The sequence below is a fragment of the Apus apus genome, chromosome 4, assembly GCF_020740795.1.
Source record: "Apus apus isolate bApuApu2 chromosome 4, bApuApu2.pri.cur, whole genome shotgun sequence".
In the NCBI taxonomy this organism is placed as follows: domain Eukaryota; kingdom Metazoa; phylum Chordata; class Aves; order Apodiformes; family Apodidae; genus Apus; species Apus apus.
The window spans coordinates 13,680,825-13,705,392 of NC_067285.1; positions in this window are offsets into that span (position 1 = coordinate 13,680,825).

Below are 24,568 nucleotides of genomic sequence, written 5' to 3' on the forward strand. Positions count from 1 at the left end.
ATTTAAAATCTCTCTTAGGTGCTCTCTCTGGAAGAAGCAGCTCCCGTTTCTGGCAGACACATCCCTTCCCACCTTTCACTGCAGTGGTGGCTCCCCTCCCTGGGGAGAGCTGAGGTGAAAGCCCAGCTGCCACGCGCAGAAAAGTATCGTTGCCTCCTATTACTTCCCAACGTTTTTGTGTATCAGACTTACTAACAGCTTCCTGAACAAGTAATTTTTTATTAACTCATAGAAGCCAGGCAACTAATTACATTCAGCAGGTTTTGTAATTAAAGAGTGATTTGTAGCTATTTAGCTTCAGCTATTGAGATCACCTGCAGCAGTGCAAGGCACTAAGCATCCCTAAGGAGCACGTCCTTCTGCAGCAGTTGTGCTGAGCAAGGATGAGCTGACCTTGTAGACAGAGTCACCCTTTTCAAACCTGTGTGGGGATCTGTGTCTGTAAAGGCCCGTGCCTGTGCAGGTGCTTACAATAAGGCAGTGCTGATGGGAGCCATCTGCATGGCTTCTTGCTTAATTGCAACCTACTGAACGAGCAGTGAGTACAAATATCAGCTTAGCTCTCTGTAGCTGAGTGTGAGCAAGGAGCTTAGGGGGCACAACAAAGAGAAAGTATGGTTAGTTTCTAAAATATTTGGTACTGGGGTCTTTTGTATGCTATTCAATCTGCTTCTTCAAAATTTACAGTTCTTCTTTGTGTGTTGTTAATTGTGTTTTGCTGCTTTGAGAAAGAACAGGAAGTTTTGGTGAGTGATTTTTGAGGTTTTCTGTACTGGTTTCATGTGCTGGCTTTAGCTGTTCCTCTACCTCTATCCCCTATCCTTGCTATGCCAAAGTTTTTATCTTCAAGTTCCATTTTTTCTTTCAGGTGCCTCACCAGCTACTAAGACATGTACCTTGTATTTGCTTTAGTAGTTTTGTCTATAGCCAGCTAGGATTAAGGCTCTGCATCTGAGCACATAATGTAACTGCTGAAGGAACGAGCTTCCTGTTGCTTTCTGTAGCTATGAGGGCATGTTCAGACAGGTATTGCAGCCCTGGATACTATGGGAAAGCTTCTGCAAGTTCTGATGTGGTATCTTAGTGTATCTCCTGGCTTTGTATGTCATTAAGGTGTGTCAGTGAAAAGAGACTGTAGAAAGCAAGCTGCCTTCTTAAGATCAGGTTGTGTAGCCTCCTGTTTTTGCTCCTCAGTTAAGAGAAGGCATCATCTTGGCTGGTTTTTCCCAGGATGTGAGTATGTACACACAAAACAAACGTCTGTCTCTTTTCCTGCACTTATGACTAAAGGCTCATCTATGTTGCAATGTTTTACCGGTTACAATGGCAAAACACCACTAGTGCTAGCTTAAATGTTCCTAATAGGAGTGTACAGCTGAAGTGTTCTGCACTTTGCTTGGCTCTTTTAAAACACAAAAGCGTAAATCCCTTTGGAGGTGATGCCTCTCACCCTGGCACATCTGCTGCTTTAGCTAGTAGATTCAAGTTCACATACGGTAGTGTAACTCGTTTGGGGTGTTGATTCGTGCCAGTGCTCTAGCCTGTAACTTTCCTAGCGTCTTCTCACTGTGAAAGATACTAATGTAAATTGTTATTGTTTGTGGTGATAGGCTTTGAATGCTTCAGTTTAGAAAAAAATGCATAGAAGGGCATCTTGGAGTAACTGTATTCTTGGAAACACAGGATTGCCTTTTGATTACCATTAAAAAATCAATAGTGTTACTTGTGAGCTATGTTCTGTATTGTCTAAAGCCCACAACAGAAGGTGGTTAGATTTTTTTTTTTTAATGTATTACAGAGTTGTAGATCAGCAGATGCTGCAGCTGTTAGCCTTGGGGATGCAATAAGAGCAGTATTCCCATGGGTAATTCTAGCTCAGATGTTTAAGCTAGAAACACTGTGTTGCTGTTTTAACAGAAGGCATTTTTATACACTATAAATGGATTATATGTAATACAAACCTGAAGTCTGGATAATCTGTTTCTTTCCCTGTCCCATATTTTGGGGTTTTGATCTCCATGGGAAGATCTAGTACAAATGCATAAGAGGTTATTATCTTCCTTGCTTCTAAACACGTATCCTAAGTGCAGGATGCTCAGGAATGGGATCCAGGTGTATTTAAAACACAAGCAGTTAAAATGCAAATGGCTTGCTGTGACACTGGATACTAGTGTGTGCCAACAGTTAGAAGAAACCTACTGTGAACGTGAAGCCCCTCTGGAGAACCAGGCTGTGTAACCAGCTAAGGCCTATGCAGGACACCAGGAGACTCTCCCCAAAGCACTTCAAGGGCAGAGATTTGTAATCGAGCAGAAGAGGGAGCAGGGTGCTGTGAAAGCACAAAAGTAGGGTGCAAAACATCTTGCTCTGCTATGCAAGCTGTGTGTGTGTGAGATAAGAAGCTGCCTGTAGGGCCCTGGAGCTGGACAGAGATATCAAGGCTGAAGTAAGTAGAATGATTTGTCTTGGAGTGTGTAAAGTAAACAGTATATAAACAGGAGGAACCAGATGATTATAGGGGTGCCTGAAGCAGCTCTTGCAGGGTAGAACCTTGCAAGGCCACCCACCCTTTATCAGTAATACCACATAAGCCTGAGATTGCTGAGGTAACAATATCAGAAACACCAGAACTTTGTTATGGATGTAACAAAACTGAGACCAATAGGAAAGAAGTAACTAGGGGTGGACTGTCTCTTTGGGAGGAGACTGTCTGGTGGAGGAAGGAAGACATGGCAAAAAAAGTGAATCCTGAAATGAGAGAAAAAGGTATAAAATGAGATGAATGAAGGTGGGATCAGCTGGCCGTGGGAGTGCAGGCATCTATGGATGGTACTGCTTGAGGACCCAGACCCTCTGGGACACTGCAGTGATGCTTCTGGGGACAACCTCCTGAATTTTCCATCAGGTCTATGTTGGAAAGACTTGATGTGGGAGGGCAAAGTGAGGTAGACTTGCACCCTAGTGTTAAGTGGTGTGGGAGAGAAGGGTGAGTCAGCAGTGGTCATGTGTTGTTCACAAAAGCTGATTAGTAGCTTCATCATTGTGTGCGAAATGGTGTAAATAACCATGAGGTACTAGTGGTATGTTAACAAGATTGAGGAGTTGACCTATTGGTGTGATTAATAAAAGTTAATCTCTTGAGTTAGTTGTCTCAAGACTGCAATCTGCATGGAGACAGCTGGGCAGAAGTGACAGCTGGGGACTAGTTCAGGATCTCCCAATTTGGAAGCCTGAGCTAACTGATACTGAGATCTTCTGTTTGAAAGAGGGGGTGTGTGGATAGAGGGTGATGGGTATCAGATGATCTCTTGATTGAGAGGAGGAGTGGGCCTGTTTGTGCAGGCTGTGTTTGAGCATGGTAGGGACTGTGAACTCTATAAAAGTGCAGGTAAAAATATGCTCAATTAAAGAAGTGTGTCTAGATAAAGAGCTCTCTTTGGAAGAGGGTTTAGGACAGAAAAAGGTGGCAGCTTTTGGTAGGGCAGACTGGAATCCTGATACATGGGGCGGACGTCTGAACCTGAAGTGTGGGAGACCTGATGCAAAGGTTGTCTGCAGTGGTTACTAGAAAGATGAGACTGGTGACACTGGGAGCTTTAATAACACAAGTTACACCATGGGGAAAAGGGAAAGCTTGAAGGAAAAAGGTGGTTGTGTGTGTGTATGTCAAAAATCTAGACTACGGTGCAGCAGACATCTCTACCAAGGGAGAGGCTGGAGGGGTGATAGTGCCAGGATTGCTGTGGTGGTTTCCAGAGCTTTGCCTGCTGATGCAGTCACCCTGTGGCAACACTCACCATGTTTTATTCTTGACAGTGCAGCTGTTTCAGACCTGCTGTGTGATCCAGCAGCTGCAATGAGAGTAGGAGTGACTGCTCCAAACCTCTATTCATCAGCAGTGAGTTGCATTTTGACTGCTATTTGAGCAGAGTTATGCAAGGGGGTGGTTTTTAGATCTGAGTCAAGTAAAGACTTGTTCTGTGTTGACTAGGGCTTTTCCTGGTGTTTTGACCTCATACAGAGTCTGGGCTTTGCACAGACCTCAGAAATAAATGCCAGAATCTTACTAGATTCCAGAGCTTTCTGGGAATGCTGCTTTGAATAGCTGAAACAGATTTACTCCTCCTTCAAAGGGTCTATCTCAGAGGTGATTGACTGTAATACACATTAACTGCTATTTCAGTTAACAGTGCCAGCTGGAGCTCTTTTCTTTGCTGTGCAGTAATAATACAAGAGTTCAGAGGGAGCTGGGTGAGGAATTTAGGGGATTATTCATGGTGCAAGAGCTAGGAGTGGTTCTGAGCCCACCTCTTGGAAGGGAGCATCAAGTACAGTAGGTTTTGCATGAATGCCCTCTCAGCAGGGTGGCAGCTTGCTCTTCCTTCAAGAGGGAGTTGGTATGTCTGAGTTCCTCTAGGCTGTCCATCCCAAAATGAGCTCTGATGTCAGTTGTGTTTGTGGTAGCTTTTCAGTTGGCTTGGGCAGCTGTAAAAATTTGGACAGTGAAGTATTTCTTGATGGAAAGGTCCCTCCTGTGGTGTGGGGGAAGGCTGGGTCAGATCTCCAGCATTGCTGGGGGACTTCCTTGGACCAGGTGAGTGGTGTGGGGAAGGGGATGAGGCTGCTTGTAGAACTTGATCCACTGCCAGTTGTACTACTTAATGTGCCAGAGGAGAAACAGGATTCTTCCTGGCAGAAGAGCATTGTAGACCAACATGTTTTGCGCTCTACGAAGCCTACAGGCTGATACCTTTCAGCTCAGGGCTGCTCCAGGCTCTTCAGCTACACTCAGAAAGCTGAATTTTTGTTAGCTTCAAGGTGGGTGAAGGAATTGGTCCAGTCTGGGAACCTGAGCTGCTTATCCTGCCAAGGTGAGTGTGTCATCCCTCAGCTTCTGCTCCTGTCCAGCTTTGTACCCCAGGGGTGAGCAAGGGGACCCTCAGGTATCTCCACCTGTCTGCAGCCCTGTACTGCAGCTTTGATCTCACCAAAATACCTTGTGTATTTACCTTTTAGTAAAAACACAAACTCATACAGATTGGTGGGTTTCTTCTGTTTCTACTAATCTCTCTCAAACCCTTTCCTTCTGGTAGCTTTGCTGCTCTTTGAGGAGTCATTAAATCATTCAAAGTACCTGCTCTTCTCTGCAAAGCCCTTTTCTTTCTTGTGGGCTGTTTCCAAGCTGCTTTCAGTACCAGTCACCTTGCTTTACATTTTACCACAAGCAGCACATGGGAGCATGGCAAATAGCCTCACCCTCTTTCTGAGCAGCATAAGCTGTGTGCTCTGCCTCACTAATCTTTCCATCTAGAAATATCTAAGAGAGGATCAGTATAAGGAGATACTGGTGTGGAATAGCTGCCGAGCTCCTGGTACACAGTGCCAGCTCTGCCTACAGGAAGCAGGTCACTGCAACATGTGCCTTTCCAGAAAATGAATTGCACGTGGAAACCTGTGACCACAGTGGCACTTGGAGTGCAAGTCTGAAGCAGCGACTCAGCTCCTCCTGAGCAGCTGTGCCACCCAAGAGTGGGAGCTGGCAGGTTGCTGCTGTTGTCCAGGTTGCCCTGTGTGTTGCTGGGGAAGCCACTAGTCATGATGTAGTAACATCTCATGGCAGTATTTAATGCTCCTTAGAGTGCTTTGCTGAGACATTGTGGGTTAGTTCCTCCCCAAGAGTGCAGCAAAAGCCTGTGGTTCTGTGTGGGAATGTGGTGGGTGTGTGCACAGAAACTCAAAAGTGCTTCCAGGATTAAGCAGCTCTGGTGTGGGCATTTGCTCCTGTAGATAAAAACGAAGGCCTGAAGGGATCCAGCTTGTAATGAGCTATTCTGCTTTCCTTGAATTTCTCTGTTGCTGCCAGGCATGTCTGGCTGAGTGAGAGCATCCCATTCAGGAAGGCAGCCAAGTGCCTCTGTCCTAAGGGTCAGTATTGGTGGCAGAGAATCAAAGCTATCACATTGTCCTGCCTGGCTTTCTGTACCATGCTCCCATCTCCCTGACAGTTACTTGAGAGTCTTCTCAAGTGAGTGGGTGAGTTTTTCTTAAAAGACCTCAAAGCATGATCTTGGCAATGGGTGGATAGAAGTGATGAGGAAAATAACAAATCTCGTTGTGATCTTCTCCCATGTGCTATCTCCAGCTACTAGGATGCTGGGTAACTGTGTGGCACTCTGATACCAGAGCTGTGGAAGCTCTTACCTTAGCTCTATGAGTATGTTTTGTTTTAGCCTCTTGCTTCCTGGGCAGTCCTTGAAGCTCTGGGTTTTTTTTCCAAGGGAGGTCTTTGCCAAAGCTTTGTCAGATGGCAACAATTTTGTAAAAAGTCAGCTTAAAATAGAGAGACTAACTGGAAAGAACTCATTACTTCTTCATCCCTTTGTTTAGGGTTAAAAATTGTTGTTTTGCACTATTCTACCCTTGGCAGTTGCTACAGAGCAAAGGCAACAGAACTGTGATTTCTGTGGGATGGGGTGAAGAACAGGGCAGGAGCAAAGCCAGAAAGAACAGTCTGAAAATTTGGGTGCTGCAACAGTGGAAAGAAAAAGGTAGCTAGGTGGCATCATAGAATCATAGAATGGCTTGTGTTGGATGGGACCTTAAAAATCATCTAGCTCCACCCCAGTCTCTTCATTTGGGAGCTGATTACAAGGTGATATCATGAGGAAATAATAGTCTTGGACAATCCTTAGAGTAAAATAGATGGCCGTGTCCTTTCCTGTGACCTGAATGTCTCCACAGTTTTATTGTCTTTCAGTATGTTCTTTGAGAAAGCATCTAAACCTCTTGAAGCTGCCAGTCTGACCTGAGGACAGGGCTAACTTTGGTTGCTGTTCCTGGTGGACAAAAGACTTGGTGACACTTGTTGAACTCTGTCTTGGTGAAACCAGTCTCTCTGGATGTGGGAGATACTGGTATGAAGATGCATACAGTGGGTACCCTGGCACCTTTATGCTGGTCTGTGCCTGTGCTACAGTTGTGCTCACTTTAATCTCTCTCCTAGAGACTGTACAGTCTGGCATGGACTTGAATATTTCCACTGTCCATGGTTTTCTGCAGCTCAGAGTATTTTGTGCTCTGACTCCCTAAGCGGAAAGCTCCCCAAATTCAAAGCTAGCTTGGGTGAGAGTAAGGCTCTACAGCCTGGAGACGTGTGCAGCAAAACTGTGGTCTTCTGTAATGCTAGGAAAGAATTTCTGCTGCTTTAGAAAAGCCGTACAGGCTCTGGGCATTTCTGTATTAACTAGTGGTGAACTCAACACCTGTAGTAACTGTGTAACAGTGATACAATCTTCTCTGTTCTTGAGCTATCAAGCACACACTCTCGCTTTGTGTTGAAGACGTTGCTTGATTGCACCACAGCAACTCTGTCTGGGTTGGCAGGTGGTGAAGCAAGCTTTGCTCAGTATTTTGGGAGCTGTGGGGTCAGCCTTCTTGACCTGAACCAAGACATGTGAGGGGGCCTTGCCAGTTGGCTGGGCAGTGGGTGAGGGAATTGCTGGAAGTCAGCTCTGGCAAACCAGGGAAGAGTCTGGAGTATTATGTTCTCACCAAGCAGAGATAGTCATCTCATTTCAGCTGTGGTAGTTTTCTCTCCTCCCCATTTTTTTGTGCCTGGCTTCTCATTCAGCTCCAGCCAAATGGGGTTGAACACTTTTCCAGCAAGGTCAAATTTTCTGGAAAGCCTTGAAGGGAGAGGCTGCCTTGTCTCTTGCTGAGGTCTTTCTTACTTGGTAGGTCCCTTGTTGCTCTCTGCAGGCAAGCACAACTCCTGGTGCTGTGGCTGGGGAGGCTTGGTTCCTGGGCACAGCACAGTGCCTGCCCATCCACCCTTTCTATCTGTGCCTCCAAGGAGCTGGTATATATTGATGGTTGATAGTGGCTCTTAGCACCAAGGAGGAATTTATTTAGAAGAGCTCAACTTGAGAGTCACAGATTGTTTTGCCCTTTCCTGCTGAGGACAGCCAGGTGCTTGGCAGTGGATCTGGTGAATTTTTATTTTTTTATTTTTTTTCTTAAGGCATAGCAGAGCTTGAAATTGGAGCAAAGGAGGAGAGTGAATGGTAGCCTGAAAAGGCAGGTCAGCCAGGATCCTCCCTCCCCTTCTAGTCCTACATCCAACAGCCTCCAGCTCCTGAAGAGCAGGGGGGAGCCTCTGGCTGCTGGCACTGGAGAAATGAGAAGTAGGAGGTGGTGGGGATGGTTGTTTTTTTTTTTTTTTAAGTACCTGACTTTTGATGCCTTCCAGCCATCAAGTGGTTTAACAAAAGATCACCTTCCTGGCAAACCCTGTTTTTCCCTGAGGCACTACCAGCTCTCATTTCCCTGTGAGTGTTGGACAGGGTCAGGCAAGCTGGTACTGGCTCTCAAAGCTCTGTGTCCTTGTGTACACATGGATTTGTCACACCCTAGCTCAGCCCTGCAGAGTTCTTTGCTCCAGCTGTAGTCTCCCAAAACCTGCCTCTGGAAGCTGGAGCAGCCTAGAGGTTGATATGCACAACATACTGGTGTAAACTATGGGATGTACTCTGGGAGAACAAGGCTCCAGCTCTGGAAGGATAGGGCAGATGTCTTGTGCCTCCTGCATACTTAAAACCTTGTTGGAACACCCCTAATGGTTGAGAGCAGTGCTGTGCTCTGCAAACCAGGAGCTGGGATTGAGGTCCTTGTGAAGGTAAGGCTGTGTTGGAGCAGTCCTGAGAGCTCTGGTGCTTGGGCACAGGGTCAGAGCTCTGCTGTGGGGGGCAGGCAGGGCAGTGCCAGGCAGCTGCTCAGTGGAGCCCAGGAAAGCAAAGCCAGCCAGAGCCCCAGCTGCCTGGCCAAGGCTTGTCCTGACAGGTTTGCAAGCTTCCTCCAGGGCTTTGAAGTATTGTCTACCCTGTGCAGGCTGTAAACATCCTCCTCCTGGGTGATCTGCTTCCAAGGAAATGTCTTCACTCCTGTGGTTGGGCATGTGACAGTGCTGCCTGGGAGCACTCCCCGCCTTGCTTAACCCTCATCTTGAACCTCCCTTTATCTCTTCTGTTTGCTTCCTCTTCCAGGCCATCCTGCCTGCCTGGCTGAGCCATCAGCTTGTTCCTCTTATAATTTTCCAGTGCAAAATCAAAGCAATTAATAGCAGTGCTTGGCTGCCTTGGTGCTAAAACCTGTGATGTAGATGGCCTGTTATCCCCTTCTTCCCCAGCTGCCAGGAAGGACCAGGACACTGATGCTGCCAGCCAAAATGCAGGATGCTGCAGCAGATGGTAGGTGGAATATTTGTAGGTTTTTTGAGCAAGAGCTGGTCATCAGCTAGCTGGGATAACAGCTTTCCCAGGGCTGTCCTAAACTAGCATGAAGCAGCACACTGACCAGCAGGTGGGATAAGCTGGGCTTGCTTTGTTTTGCTCAATGGAAGCAATAGCTGCATGGTCTCTCTGCAGACTATGGATCTGTAGAAATATGGATCTCAGTAGGCATGCAGGGTTGAACTGGATTAAAAGAGGCACTGAGACTGGTTTTTAAGATGAGACTACTTATTCCACTTGCCCACCTCATGCTGGCATTGATATGTAATACCCCTTTGGATTTTTGTAGTGGTTCTGAGTAAATTAGGCAGCATGTTTGGAAACTAAGTCACAGCCTTATCTCAGTTAAGGGCTAACAAAGTGTGTTCCAACAGGGCACAGTGGAGCTCCTTGCTGTAGGAGGCTCAGCTCTAAACCTCTTCAGAGTGGTCAGGCAAACTCGGACATTTAAGGATTCTATGTTTAGGGGCACAGAGAGGCACCCAACCCTGCCTTTGCCTGGGGAGTGCCTGAGCTATGCTAAGATGGGCTAAGTGCAAGAAACATCACAGTCCTCCCCTGCTAGTGAGGTGAGGAGACTTTAGTCAAAGCTGTTTGAGCTTTATTTTGCTTGCAGCCCTTTGAGCTTTTCTTTATAAGGACTTGAATGAAGTTGAACTTTTTTCCTTTTCCTCGTATCTAAGGAGGTGATAGTCATAGTTTTGGCTCCCAGGCTGCAGCTCTTGTTTAAGAGTCCTGCCTGGTCTTGTCTAAATACTGTAGTGCTGTTCCCCTGCATGTGCTAGCTGAAAGAAGAAAAACCTCCATTGTGTAGTATCCAGTGCTGCTTGTGGTAGACAGGTTCTTAGGGGGGCTGCCAAATTTCCGGTTAGGCTGAAGAAAGCACTGGACTGAAGGGTAAGTTTCGTCATACCTTTTTGGTCAACACCTGTGTGAAGGGTAATTCTGGTGCTAAGGCTGAAGCAAAAAGCCTACAGGATCTGAACTTGAGGTGGGGGGAACCTTGCTGCCTTTAGTTATGTGCATGGTCTTTTCCTGTCTCTAGTAGCAAACTTCTTGAAAAACCCGATGTTATGTATAGCTTCCCTTCCTGCCCTTGGGGAGGGGACAATGAGTCATGGGAGGACATTGCTTAATGCCCTGGAGGGTGCTTGGATTGTCCAGTGAGGGCAGGCTAGGAACAAATTCAGCTGTGGGTCAGAGTTGCTTAAGTGTGAATGCGAACTGCTGAGACCAAAACAAGATGCTTTACATGAGAACTTGTCAGAGGAAATGTAGATGTGTTTGGATTTTGCTTTGGAAACAAATAGTAGGCACAGCTCTTGTTTACCAGAATATAAGCAGTGGTTTGGGAGGATGGAGAAAAAACCAACACAACCAAACTTCAACTGTCTTTGACTCTAAGATCGTCTTGTCTGGGCAGGATGGCAGCTGAAATGATTGCAGCTGGGCTTCTTTCATTTGTGTCTACTTTCCCCAGTTTTCAGCCTCCTCAAGGGTCTCTGTCTTCTTCAAGCTTGTTCCCATCCTTATAACTCTGAGATCTGGGTGGGTTAAATGATGAGTCTTGCTGAGCAGCTATCAGGTGGTTGCTGGCAATGTGGCTCTGCTTTTTCTTGGTATGTTACTGCCCCTGCAAGCTGCAGATGCAGGGAGCTCCTTTTATCAATCAGTCAGGATGCTTACTGTGCTACCTGTATCTCCTTATTTGATCTGGTTCTGGAATGTATGTAACCAATGCAAACTGCTTCTTTTTCCCCTCCCATCCTCACAGATTTTGAGACTCAGTGACTGCTCTGGATAAATGTCCCCTGTGTAAAACTCCAGCTCCTCTACCATGTACCAGTCTGGTTTTGTGCCCCGGGAGTATTACCCGACTGTAATCCCATCTTCTGCCTACGCCTACCCACCACTGCGGGCTGGGAGAGCAGAAGACGTGACTAGCTCTGTCATGTTTCCTCCCATCCACGTGCACAACTTCTACAGCCGACCCCTCACCTTTGTGGCAGATCGGAATGGCTACCCTGACTACATGGGAAGTCAGGTGGAGTATCATCACCTCTACAGTGCCTCTAATCCCTACTTCCATCCATACTACACCTGGCAATTCCCTCCTGTGGTTCCCATCCCTCTCTACAATCCCTATACAAACTACAGTCCCTATGCTGCCTACCAGAGGTTGGATCAGTATAGAGACACATGGCCAGAAGGCTTCACAATGAGAGGGGAACTTCAATGGGGGAAGCTTGGAAAGGTGTTTGGACCAAGGAAAGACCTTCCAGAATTTGTGAAGGATGATCTCCGGAGGGTTTATGGCACCTATCCACGGACAAACGTCTCCATAACCTACCGAAAAGGGGAGTTCTTGGTCAAGGGAGACCCCAAGGTAGGAGACCAGGAATACACAGTGGAGAAAAAAGTCGTCCAGCAGGCTGTGACCCCCAGTGCTAGTGAGGCAGATGACAGCAGTGAGGACCGGAACCGTAAGAAGAAAAAGAAACTGAGACGTTGATGGAGAGAGTCACTGGGTGGACAGATACTCCAGAACCCTTGTGAGAGCCAGCTGGCAGCTGGTTTTGGTGCAGCTAGCAAGTAGCATGAGCAATGGGTGCCACCATTCCTCTTGGCTTTTAACTGCTTCCTGTCCTCCACAAGCTTACAGCAGCTTTACCCTGTTTGATGCACAATGCCCACCCTGTGAAGAAACCATGTGGCACTTGGCTGTCTGTCGGATCAGCTCTTTGGCCCTGGTTTATAAATGAACTTTGGATTTCCACTGGTTTGGTTGAGTGGTCACAGTCTGAGAGGGTTTCTGGACAGCAGCCCTTGGTTAGAAGATTGGTCTCTTCCTGTCCTTGTCCAAGTGAAGTACCTGGGGGCTGGTTCCCTTCCTGGCCTTCAGTTAAGGAGATCAAAGTGGTATTTCCTCCAGGCTGCAGGCGATGCAGGTCCCAGAGGAGAGAGGACTTCTTGAACACTGTAAAGAGCAGTTGTCTGCATATCTTGTCACTACTGTTTATGACCATACCATTGTGCTTAATCACTGTGTGAAGCCTGTATGCAGCACTTCTCTACACGCTGGTGAAAGATCTTGGTGTCCCCACCCTCTTGCACTTGGTAACCTGGTGCTCAGTTCCCCTGGATATGTCCTTGTTGAAATTGCTGCTTGAGGCCCTGCTCTGGATCTGACCTGGCTCTGGTTGGAGGTGCTGGCTCCTCAGCAAGGTTACTGGAGTTGTGTGAACCACAGCTTGGTGTCTTGGAAAGGTGAACTTCAGACTTGTGCTGGAAACCTGGAGGATTGGGAGGGGCTGAGTCTGACTTGCTTGCAAACTTCTGTACCTTTTAGATGATTATAAATAAACAATAAAAAATCCCTCAAATGCAAATGCTTGTATGTCTGGTTTTTAGCTACCTGACAGAAGTCTCATGTGAACAACTTGCAAGCTGCTCTGACACATTTTTGTGAAGTTTGGGAAGATTTCTGGCCAGCTGTGGTGGGTTCTTCTGTTTGGCAGTGCCCTGCCTTGTCCTACTTTGTTGCTTGGTAGCTTCCTCTTTGGGGGCCATCAGGGACTTTCTGAGCATTCAGGAGAAATATGGGACCTTCTCTGTCTCCTGATGTGCCACACAGGAGAAAGGCCTTGTAATGCAGTAGGGAACTGAGTGCTGTGTCTCTGCATAGCAAAGGAAAGAACCTGTGAGGGTGAACTTGGAAGCTCTTGGTGGTTCTAAATTGCTATAAAGTCAAAATGAGTGGATTTTTAATTAATACAACCATTTTTGTTTGAAGCAATTGCCAGAATGCCTTGGCAATTATCTGGATTTTCCTTTCTCCAATCAGCTTCTTGGAAATGGGTTAGCTCTGCTGCCAAATAAAACTGCAAGAGGGCTGAGCCAGAAAATCATCTGCAGAAACCTCAGACCAAGCTTGATGCTCCTTGGCTGTGTTGCAAGTGGTGGCCATAGGTCCTACTGAATGGGCCAGAAAAGGCCTCCACTAATGACTGGTGGCTAATGAGATCTGCCTTTGGTTACTCAGTACAGGAAAAATGCAGCAATTCCTGTCTTTTTAACTCTCCCCTGGCTAAGCAGGGCAACCTGCCCAGGTAGTGATGTGTGGTGAGATGTCTGCTGTTCCAGCCTGCAGCAGCTGTGCTACAGCATTGGCATTGTGCTCCTTGCCCTTCCAGCAGCAGCAGACCAGCTTTTCTAGATGAGGTAAGGGAAGGACAGGGGTTTGTCTTAGGGTGATGGTCAGATGCTACATAAATTATCATGGCTTACATAATTTATCCTAAACTCCAGTTCTCCAGCCAATAAATTGCTGGTGGCAGTTTTGCACTGTTACAGTGGAAAAGGTCCCCAAAAATCCAGGTGGGCAGCCAGAGTCTCCCAGAGGCTTATGATGGATGGGTGGAAAGAGAGCATGTTGCCTCCAAAAAAATCTTCTCCAAATACCTGCCCTTCCTGAGGACATCTCTAGGCTGGCAAGGAGGAAGTGCCTTTAACTTTATGCAGCCTGTCCTGTTTATCTTCTCTAAAGTTGTTTGGTTTTGCTGCCCATGCTCTGAGCAGGAGATTGCTGGGCACACCCAGGCTGTTGTTCTGGCAATGTGTATTTTTAGCAGGGGTTTACAGTTGCATGTGTACATTGAGAGGCAGCAACATATTCCTTTTCTCAAGTGCTCTTTTCACTTCCAGGAGGAAGAAAGCTTTTTCTAGTTGGGCTTTTTCTTTTCAGGGAAAGCTGCCTTAAGTGGCTCTGAATGCAGGGTTTCCTGTGGTGGCTACAACTCGCCTCCATCCCTACTCTAGTCTATGTAGGAGCAAAGATTCTCACATTACTTGAAGGAACAGCTCACAGCCACGCTCTCTTCCTGAAGGTTTGAGGCTTATTTGCTGCCCAGCTGCAGAACTGAATCCATAGGGCATTTTGAGAGACTTTAATGCCTATGGAATTCAGTTCTCAGAGCCAAGCAGCCAGTGCGAGTCTGCTTCCCCTGGCCCCGGGCAGCTGCGTCTCCATCTGCAAGAGAGGAAAAAATAGTGAAGAATTCAAGATGTCACTGACACAGTGCAGGCACTGAGCTGACATGGATTTCTGCAACTGGGAGCTGCTGCATGGAGAGAACTTGGGCACCTCCTGCCCCAGAATCAGCTAATGCAGCTGTGGCTTTGCTCAAGTTGGCTGCTATTTTTCCCCACTGTTTCCACACGTCATCCTGTTGTTCAGAGCTGCTCCAAAGCTTCAGGTCAGCCCTGTGCTCTGTAAACCTGCTGGAGCTGTAAGAGAAACACCATTTCTTCCAAAGGGGGCTGATCTTTGCAGGTGCATTGGGAATCCTGCCTATGTGTCCATCCTGTGCACAGGTGGTAACATCCTGCAGTCTAAGCTCTTCCTCTGCATGTGCACCTGAAAATGGGGCACAGCTATGCTGGGGCAGTGGGGGATGCTCAGTGCTGCAGGAGCAGCCCCGTGCTCCCAGACACCATCCCTCTGCTCCAGCCATATTGAAATCACGGGGATGTGCCAGCTGATGAATGGAAATTGTATGTGCAGTAGGTAGACCTCAAGGCATGGCAGCCTGCCTGTTTGGGACTGGGAAGGGACAGGGTAATTCTGTAGCTTAAAATGAAGCAGGTAAAGGCCTTTTCCAGGCAACTCAGAGTGGATCTGGGGAGAGATCAGTCTGGATTTGGGCCAAGCTGGGCACACTGCTGCATCCCACAGCTATGCATGTGGCTACCTGCTGCCTCCACCCTCCAGTTAGGGCTGCAAAGCTCACGTGCATTGAGGGACAGACTTGGAGGACATGTGGAAAGGTGCTGACACTGCCAGCAGATTTGGCCAGTCTCCATCTTCAGCTGGAGACATTAATTTTCAAACCCAGGGACTGGGCTGATAGCTGAAAGTCAGGGAGAGGCTTTTTTTTTTTTTTTTTTGACTCAGCAACGGTTTGACGCAGTTGTGATGACAGTGGCTTAGGGTGGCTCAGGCAGAGGGTTACAGCCTTTTGCCTGCATGCCAGCAGTGCAGGAGGGGAGCCCTCTGGTCTGATGGATCAGCAGAAGAGATGGGAAATGACACACACCTCTTTGGAGCACGGGCAGGCACTGAGCAACTGCTGGCATGAGGAGCTAACTCTGTGATTGCTCAACAGCCTTTTAATCCATCTGCAGGGAATCTGAGTTCAGCTGGGACAGTGTGAACTCGCCATCTCAATGAGTGTCCCAAATGAGCTAAGTGCTGTTACAAAAGCTGCGGGGTCCCAGGCTGCAGGTCCCAGCCCTGGCACATCCCAGGGATCACCTGCTGCAGTACTGCAGGGGGTATGCAGAGGGAGATGGAGTAAAGCAGAGTCTTACCACCAGCACCGTCTCATTCTGCAGCGGGTGGTCAGAAAGAGACAGCTCAAGGACCCAGTTGTTCACTATCCTGTTTTTCAGACCACCGTGGCATGGCAGAGAGGTTTCAACAGCTCTGAGTTCCCTGTGCTCAGGAAAGGGGGATGATCTCCCCACTCTTCCTCCCCCCATTCTGCAGGCTTCCTTTTTAGCGTTCTGCTTGTGGGTGCTGGGGCACCCCATTGCCAAAAGGCACCACAGGCAATTTGATCTGGGTGTGATGGGAAGCCTGTGGGGCCTGAGCTGATTAAGGAGGAGTCGAAATGCAATCTCAGACAAGCTTCAACTCTTTCACTCCTGGCTATTCCTGCAAATGGTGTCAGCAATCCTAGGACAAAGGAGCCTTGGGAGCAATGTGCGTGCTCCCTGAGGCACAGAACTGCAGGCAGCCACAGGGTGCAGGAGGCTATGACCCCCCTCAGCAGTGCTGGGTTCCTGCTTCTGCACAGTGAGTGAAGGGACAGGTTTACCTGACCTCCCACTTCCAGATGCATCCTTTCTCAAAACAGTTTTCAGGATGGTCATGCAGGTTCCTACGTGTTGCATGTGCCAGACACATCTCCTCCAGACTCTGGTTTTGCTCCTTGCTGTTCTCATCTCCAGCTTCACCTCGTGTTCCTGCACCTAAGCAGGGCCAGGGCTGGATTTGGCCTCATGTATTTGGGGGTGCCCCTGGTCTGCACTGGAGCGGAGTGCCAGATAATGCCAGGGAGGGCAAGGATGAACAGAGATGCAGGAGCTGTCTGCATGCTGTGTATTTTGTTGGTGTGGATGTGCTCTGCCCTGGCTGACATCCATGTTTTCTTGAGGGTGTGTAAGGATGGGGCACTGAGCTACAGGGGTGACCAGCATATGCTGAGCCCATTGCCCCAGCTCAGTCCTGGGGAGGATTGCATCAGACCAGCTGCTGGCCCTGCAGCTGGGGGTTTCATGGCCCTGCTGCCACCTGCCTCTCCTGACTCCTGGGCAGGAGTTCTTAGCACACTGCACTGTTTAAAATCCTCCTCTCTGCCTGGCTTGCGGCATGTTGAGACTCCATGCCAGTTCTGGCACACATCCCCTTCTGGTGCTGGTTGTCCTGGGCTTGTCCTACCTCTTGGAGAGGTCTGGGTTTGAAACCTTGACATTAATCCCAGCAGCTGGGTGATGGATTGTTGGAGCTGATAGAAGTGCCCAGGAGTGGGTACCAGGAAAGAGATGGGCTCCAGCACAGGACCCAAAATCTGAGTGCTCCTCAAGGCTCCTGACCTCTGCCTGAAAATGCTGGTGAGTCAAGAGATACCCCAGGCAAGTGGGTGCCTAGGAGGATGCTGCTGCTGCTGCTGTGGGGTTTTCTGTGTTGAACTGAGTTAAACTGCAGCCCCTCACAGCCCGTGCTATGGGGGCAGGAGGCTCCGAGGCCCCAGGGCAGCAGTGACTGGAAAGGGCCTGCCGGGAGCCAGGGACAGCTGGGTCCTGGAGGGACACACAGGAGCACCCATGGGTGCATCAAGCTGCCATGAAAGCTGCCCCAGGGAGGACCATCCCAGCCCTGTGTGTCCAGCACCCACCTGAGGCTGTGTAAGGTACACTTTGCCTTCCCTGAAAACCCTCCATTTCCCTTCTTTGCAACAACCAGGGGAAACACTATCAGCAAAAACAAAATACCCCAGCTGAGCAGCCCGGTCCCGCCTTCAAAGCACAGCAGAGACGCCTGCACGACCACATTTCCCAAGGGTGAGCCGTGTTGGGAGGCGATGGGAGGACACGGGGACTCTTGACAGCCAATTCTCCCTCCCCCCCCCGGAGATCAGCACCGCACCAGTTCAGCCCCGAGCTGCCGGTATTCAGCCCTTCCTGGCTTTCGCCCTCCCTCCCATGGGAGATACTGGGCAGGCTGGAGGGCTCCCCTCTCCCTTACTCCAGAGGGAGGCAAAGGACAAAAGGCTGTTCCAGGAGGGGACGTGGATGCCTTGCCAGGACCCCCCAGGTACTGCCACCGCTCGGCAGTTCATAATTGATTGCTTTACACGGCTAAAAAAGCAGCAGTGCCTGCCTTCTGGTGTGACCCGGGTATTACTGATTAGCCCGGACGTGCCCGGGTCCAAGCAGCAGCGTCAGGTGGGTGCTGCACCGCCCCCGGCGCCTCGCTGGCAGGCTGGCTGGGGCATTAATCCAGGGTATTCTGCTTTATCTTCCACGGAAATTTGCAGAAACTGTTCCATATCTCCCCGTCTGCCCTTTAAAATATTAAGCAGAACGGGTCCAGGTTTGCAGACTACCAAAAAAGCCAGGGATAAAAGCGAAGATGCTACTGCCCCACACACCGGGTCTGGCACCTCCTCTCCCTCTTCCCGCAGGCAGGAGGGAGCGTGTTGCCACCGATCGTGAGATGTCACTGCATTCCCTCTGCTCTGCCCTCCAAACCACCTGGGCTGTGGCTCCCTGGGGAGCGCAGCAGCGAAGAACTCACCTCTCGCCCCACCGCACCGGCCCCCCAGCTCCAGAACCTCCGGCGTGACCCCGGCACTCACCCGGCAGCTCCGGCTCCCGTCGAGGCGGATCTGCGAGCGGCAGGGCTGGAGGCACTGTTAAATATTGCAGCCGACTTACTCACTTCTCTTCCTGGACGGCAGTGTGCAGAGTTTCCACCCACTTCTTTCACCTCTGGTTTCCAGGCTTTCTGAGAAAAGGGGAAGCCGTGGGACGGAGCGACCGGCATCCCCGTGCCAGGGCCACAGCCCCAGCAGCCTCTGCTTCCCGGGAAAGGGTGGATACCGGAGAGGGGGCTGCTTTCCCGGGAAGCTGCAGCACAGCCCCGTGCTTGTGCTGGGCTGCCCCATGACCGTCCCTGGTGGGGGGGATTTTCCCCCCAGTCGAGTGGAGGGGGTGCCTGGGTGCTGTCTCTCTGGCACAAGCCTAAGGGTGGCTGCCTGACAGGCTCAGCCTGCCACTTTGGAAGTGAAAATTCCTCCTCTGAAGCTCGAACACACCTTGGCCTCACCCTGCCAAAACACATCTACCTCCTCCTTCATCCTCCAGGGATGGAGGGGAACAAGGGCTTCCCCATCTCCACTGTGGACTGAGATGCGGCCCCTTCCCAAGAGATGCAGTCCCTTCTGAGGAGATGTGATCCCTTCCCATGTTCTGCATAGCAGGGAAGCTGCAGTTGGAGGTGCTTGCAGGGAACAGCTGCTGCACAGAACTTTAACAGACACTAGAGAAAACCAAGGGAGAGCCCACATCCAGGCCTGTGTCCAGCCAGCACTGGCTGCCCCTACCCAGAGGAAGTTTCTCTCTAGCGTGGGCTCACAGGTGTCCAACACAGTGTTAATCCCACTCTTCAGCCTTAGATGGGGCTCCACCTCCAGATCTCATCCTGAGGACATTGGGCTTTGTGTGATCCAGAGTCTGACTCTTGTGCTTTTCCTCTTCTCTCTCCTCTAAGCCAGGAAACCCCCTGCACGTCCCTGTTCCTCCACTGAAAAATGAAATATATGGGGGAAACCACAGCTTTCAACCTTGCCCTTGGGATTAAAGATGTGGTGTTTGGGCTTAGCAGGTGCTTTTTCTGCTGCAAAACTATGACAGCACAAGGCCAGAGATGCCCTCACTGCAAGAGCTGAGCAGCCCTGGCTCATCCACAGTGCTTTATCCCATGAAGCCAGGTTCAAGGGGCCACACCAGTGGTCTCAGAGCTGGGGTGGCAGGACAGGCAGCTGGGTTGGTGCTCAGCCTTCTCTCAGCCACTCCATTTGGGGTGCCAGCCCTGCTCGTGCACAGAGAGCCCAGAGGGACCTGTGGGCAACCTCCTATCACACTGAGGCATCCCATGGGACAAGCTGTTTCTGCAGCATTTGCAGATGCACTCAGAGCGTGCAGCCCCAGGGATCCTGGTGCATCCCTTTGACTGATGCAGTTCCTTGACTCCTGCCCACCAAGCCCTGCACCAAGCTCAGCTGTGATTATAACCATCAGTGTCACCTCGCAAGAAACCTCCCCACGTGGAGGCATGGGCAGCAGTGGGTATTTTCCTCCCTTGGGGACTCACTCTGACTCTCTCCTCTGCAGAAGTCTCTGTACACAGCCAGGGTCTTGCTCAGGCTGTGTCTGTCTGAGCTCAGCCTCCCCTTCCACCTGGCTGACTATTTTTATCCCATGTCAGATTTTCACATCCTTTGAGACCTTCTGCCCTTCTGGTCAGATGGATAGAAATAGAATGGGATTTCCTAAATTGTCAGGACAGGAGAGAAATGGAACGGACTGGGGACACACGTAGGATTTTGGCTGGTGCGACTGCCAGAGATGGTATTTACCCCTCTGGGCCTCCTGGTTCTGCCCCCAAGGAGGTGCTGAAGGCAGCACGTACCCCACGCAGCTCCCTGCTCAGTGTGCTGCCGCAGCACAATCCAGTCCCCTCCACGCTGGCAGCTCTGGAGGAAGCCTGGCCAGGGGGGAAGGGAGTTTCTTGGGTTGTTTTTCCACTCAAGGTTCCTGTTTCCCCTCCAGCCCCAGCCCGCGGATGCCGGCAGCCGGCCCCCGTCCCCAGAGCTTTACAGAGGGAGCAAAAGGTGTGGTTGGGGCTGAAGGAGCCCGGGAGATGGAGAAGTGCTGGGAAGAGGGGGGCATGGGGAGGCAGGGCTGCTCCCTCACCCCACTGCCAACCCAGCCCCGCCTGCCAGCAGCCCTAAAGCCATTTGGGTGCCAAATCTGCTGGCGGGGAAGGGAGGAAAACCGCAGGGCTGAGTCACTCCTCCAAAGGCATTCGCATCTTGTCAAGTTCCAATCGAGCCCGCCTCCCGCTACCCCTGCGTCGGGCGTCATGGGCAGCTTACAGGAACGGCCGCATCCTTCCCCCCCAGGATGGAGCCTCCCTGGCCGATCACCCTCAGCCAGCAGCCGGGCAGCATCCGCCACCGTCGGCTGTGGGTTTCTATCGGGAGGCAGGAAGGCTTCCCGGCGGGGAAAGCTGCGCTGGTGAAGCAGAAGCGAGAGCAAAGGCGAGCGTGGCTGCGGGGAAGCCCATCCTCTTACCAGAAACAGCGAAGCAGGGGGCTGGCCGTACATCGCTGTGTTTCAGTATCTCCCAAAAACAGGCAAGCTGGGGCTTGTCCCCCTCTGAGCCTTGCATTTACCGCTTGTGTCAGTGGCATCTGACCTCCCGCTTCTCCCTCTGGTGGCTAAAATCGCGGCATTGCCCCCTGGCATCGCCCGGGGCTGGGGCACAGGGGTGCTGAGATGCCGGACAGTTGATCCTAATCAACCCCAGGAGGGCTGGCAGAGATGCTTCTGCCTGTCCCAGGTCTTGTCTGAGAGGAAACAGAGCTTTGTGGGGCAATTTTGGATCAGGAACCATGTTACACGTGATGGGAAGATTTGCCTGGTGTTGGTTCCCACACTACTCCATGTCCATGAACACCTGACAAGGAACACCAAGGGAAATGCCAGCTCATCTTTAAGTAATTCCTTTCAGCTAGCCTTGCAATTAGTCCTTTGAAATAAATAAGTAAATAAATAACTAAATAAATAAATACATTTTGGGCTTAGCCAGCACTTCTCTTTGCAAATGGTGCACTCATCTAGAAGCTAGGGCACAGTGGGAGGTGAGAGGCAGGGAGCCCATCAATTTTTTGCAGACAGCATGAGGTGGATGCGATGAGCCTGCTGAGCCTGTGGTGTTGGGCTGCTCTGCTGCCACGGTGAGGGAAGGACCCTGCAGAGATCAGGTGGGCAGCGAGGGATGCCTGGCAGTGAGGGGTATGTGGCAGTGGGGGTACACAGGAGTGAGGGGTACACAGCAGAGAGGGATGCACAGCAGCTCACTTGCATCAAGCAACCTGGCTTAGGGCACACTGGGGCTTTTTCCCCCCTGTACACATTGTGCAGATGTGTGTGGGCCACAGGTTTGCTCCTGCACTTCTGCTTTGCTGCAGGACAGGTTGGGAGGACAAGGAGAAGGAAGCATGGAGCTGCAGCCCCCAAGATGGGAATTCATGCTGTGTTGCTCCCGGAAATCCAGCTGGGATCCACCCACTGTTTACGGAGGAAAGTGCAGTGAATCATCTGTGTGGGGATGGAAAACACATAACTTGGGCCTTTTTAAGCTTTCCGGGCAACTTAAAGCTGCCCGAAGAACACCTGACACGGATCAGATCTGGGCACCCTGGAGATGGATGCAAGGGCTGATATTGCTGGGAGGAGTCTGTGGCTTGGGACAGGACACCTGTTTGTATGCCAGCCCCAGAAGCATGAATGGCTAAACCCACGGCAGCAGGACAGCTCTGCTCCCTCCAGGCCAGCGGGGGGAGCACCCAAAGTGCTGTTTGCCAGGCAGGTGTCCCAGCCAGTGGAGAAGAGGTGACACTTGGAAATGAATAATTTTCCTTAGACATGGGAGAAGGAGAAGATTGGTCTGGATATAGGTTTGCTACAGTAGGGACTAGGCTGCTACAGCTCCCTGAGCACAAGGGTGCAGAGCCCTTGGAGATGGCCTGGGGTGCTCCACTTGGCCTTGAGAAGGACATGGGTCTGCTGGGATCCTTTGGTGCCTCTGCCAGCCCCATGGGCTGTCTTGGGTGACCTCCAGTGCTAGGCAGAGGTCAGACAGTCAAACTGAGCCCTCAGCACCTCAGCTTAATGCACAAGAAAAGGTTACTTAAATCTCCAATAAATGACAGGCAGGAAACATTTTTGTGTTCAGGAGCTGTTGTTACCTTCCAGTTGCAGCGGCCAGAGCAACCACTTTCCTCATGGATGTGACCTTAAGCAAAGCTGCCCAGTCCTAAGACCTGTGTGCTGAGCCCCTAGGGCTGCAGCAGAAGAGGAGGGTAACACTGGCTTCATTTAGTGCCTAGAGAGCATTTGGGATGGGACCTGGGCCTCATTAGGATGAACCAGTGGAAGATGGGAAGGGGAAATTGCAAACACCTGTGGCCAGCAAATAAAGCTCACAGCAGGCAAGCCTAGAAGTTTGCTGCTGGATCCCCTTTGTGGGTCTGGGAAAAGCTGGGTTTCTCCTGGAGGTGTACTCTGGGGTCTCCAGAAAGTCACCGGAAGCTGGATGTAAGTGGTGATACAAGGGAAGATGCCCAAAAGCCAGCTGGGACACCAGACAGGAGTGGTAATAGCTGCTGTATCTTCTGAGTGGGTGTAAAGGGCTGACCTTGTCCAGGGGCTGCAGCTCTGATGCCACCTTAGGGGTTAGTGAAGTTACACTCAGCAGAAAGGACAGCAGCAGCTGGGTCCCAGGCAGGGTTTTGAAGAGCAGCAGCTGTGAAGCAAGAGCAGGGAGCCTTAGGAAGCCTGGTCTTCTTCACTGATGCCCCAGGCAAAGGGGAAATGTTCCGCATTCATGGATGAATTAGAGGAATCAGAAAAAAATGTGGGCTGTTGGGGTTGTTATCCTCCAATATGAATGCTGGTGTATTAGCCCTGTGTGCTGAGGGAAGGTTTGTGGCTGGGTGGACTGGGACAGCAGAAGGTAAAGAGATCTCTTGGGCAGACCCTGCATGTGAAGGGTGCAACTGAAAGCCACAGAGTCAGAATTAAAACAAAACGAAATAGGTGCAATGGGTCTCAGGGTGCAAAGCTGCCCCTCAGGAGTGGCAGGTCCTCCTCAAGGCAGAGGCAGAAAGCTGTGGCAGCTCTGCAGGGACATCCCAAAGCATGGGACTAGTGTTAGTAACACGGCTGGGATTCGGCACTAGAGGGCTGCACTCTCACATTAGTGCTGTCTGGGCTGCCTCAAACTGCACAGCCTGGTCTGGAAATGCCGATTGACTTCTGCTAGACTCAGTGACCTGACCGAGAGAAGTGAATAACTTTGAAGAAATAGCAATTTCACACTACATGGCCAAGATAGTGATTTTTTTTCTTCATTTTAATTGCACTTTTCCCAAGCTCTGCTGCTGTCTAAGCAAACTTAGAAGGCAAAAAGAAGCAAGCTGTGTGTGGGCCTGATGCTGAGGTGTGTGTGTGCTGAGGTTGCCTGGTTCCCTTCACCCCTGGAAAGCTGCTCCAGCACAGCATGTGCCCCCAGGAAAGCTGCTTCCTCAGCAGAAATAGTGAGTTCCTGGGGCTGGTTCTCATGAGTAAGCGGTGGCTGCTGATGTTGCAGGCAAGGTTGACCCTGTATCAGGTCTGGGTGATTCACTAGGTCCCCTCCTAACATGGATTTTTAGGAAACCTGGCAGCACTGAAATGGGGAAAATTAAGGCACGCTTACTCTGAGTCATCTGTCTCAAGGGATTTTGGAACAATGTTCACATGACCACTGATGCCCAGTGATTTTTTTTTTTTAACCTCCTGTTCCCCTGCAGGAAGCTCCCACAGCTTTGGGGCCAGCTGTGGTCCCCTCCACCCCATTTGAAAGCTCTCATGTGTTTGTTTGTTATTCTGAGGCCTTTCAGGAGATCCCACCTTTGTGCAGTTCTCCTGCATTTTGCTTCAAATAACCTTTAAGAGTGCTCACACTCATGTAGGTGGACCTGCCCCGGAATCCTGGGTATCTTCTATGCAAGATGAAAGCTCGGCTGCAGTTTCATCAACCTGTGAGAAGTCATTTTGAGATCCTGCATGAAATTCCTCATAAGCAAGCCTGAGACCACACAGCCTCACCTGACCTTCAGGGACAATCCATCAAGGGCTGTCCTTGTCCAGCATCAGACCATAGAAAAACATGATGTTTTAATTAATGCACCTCAAGATAAGTGAAATGTTTGCTTTTAGCTGGGTGAACACTGTTTCTGGATCATTTTCCTGCTCTGCACTGCTGAGAGCTGAGGACGAAAATGCTCCTTTTGGGGTCTGCTCTTGTCCTGAGCTGTGTGACAAGTACCAAATGCATTTTGTAGGCTTCCCTTCTTTAGGCAGGTCTTGCTTCTTGTGTCCTGTCA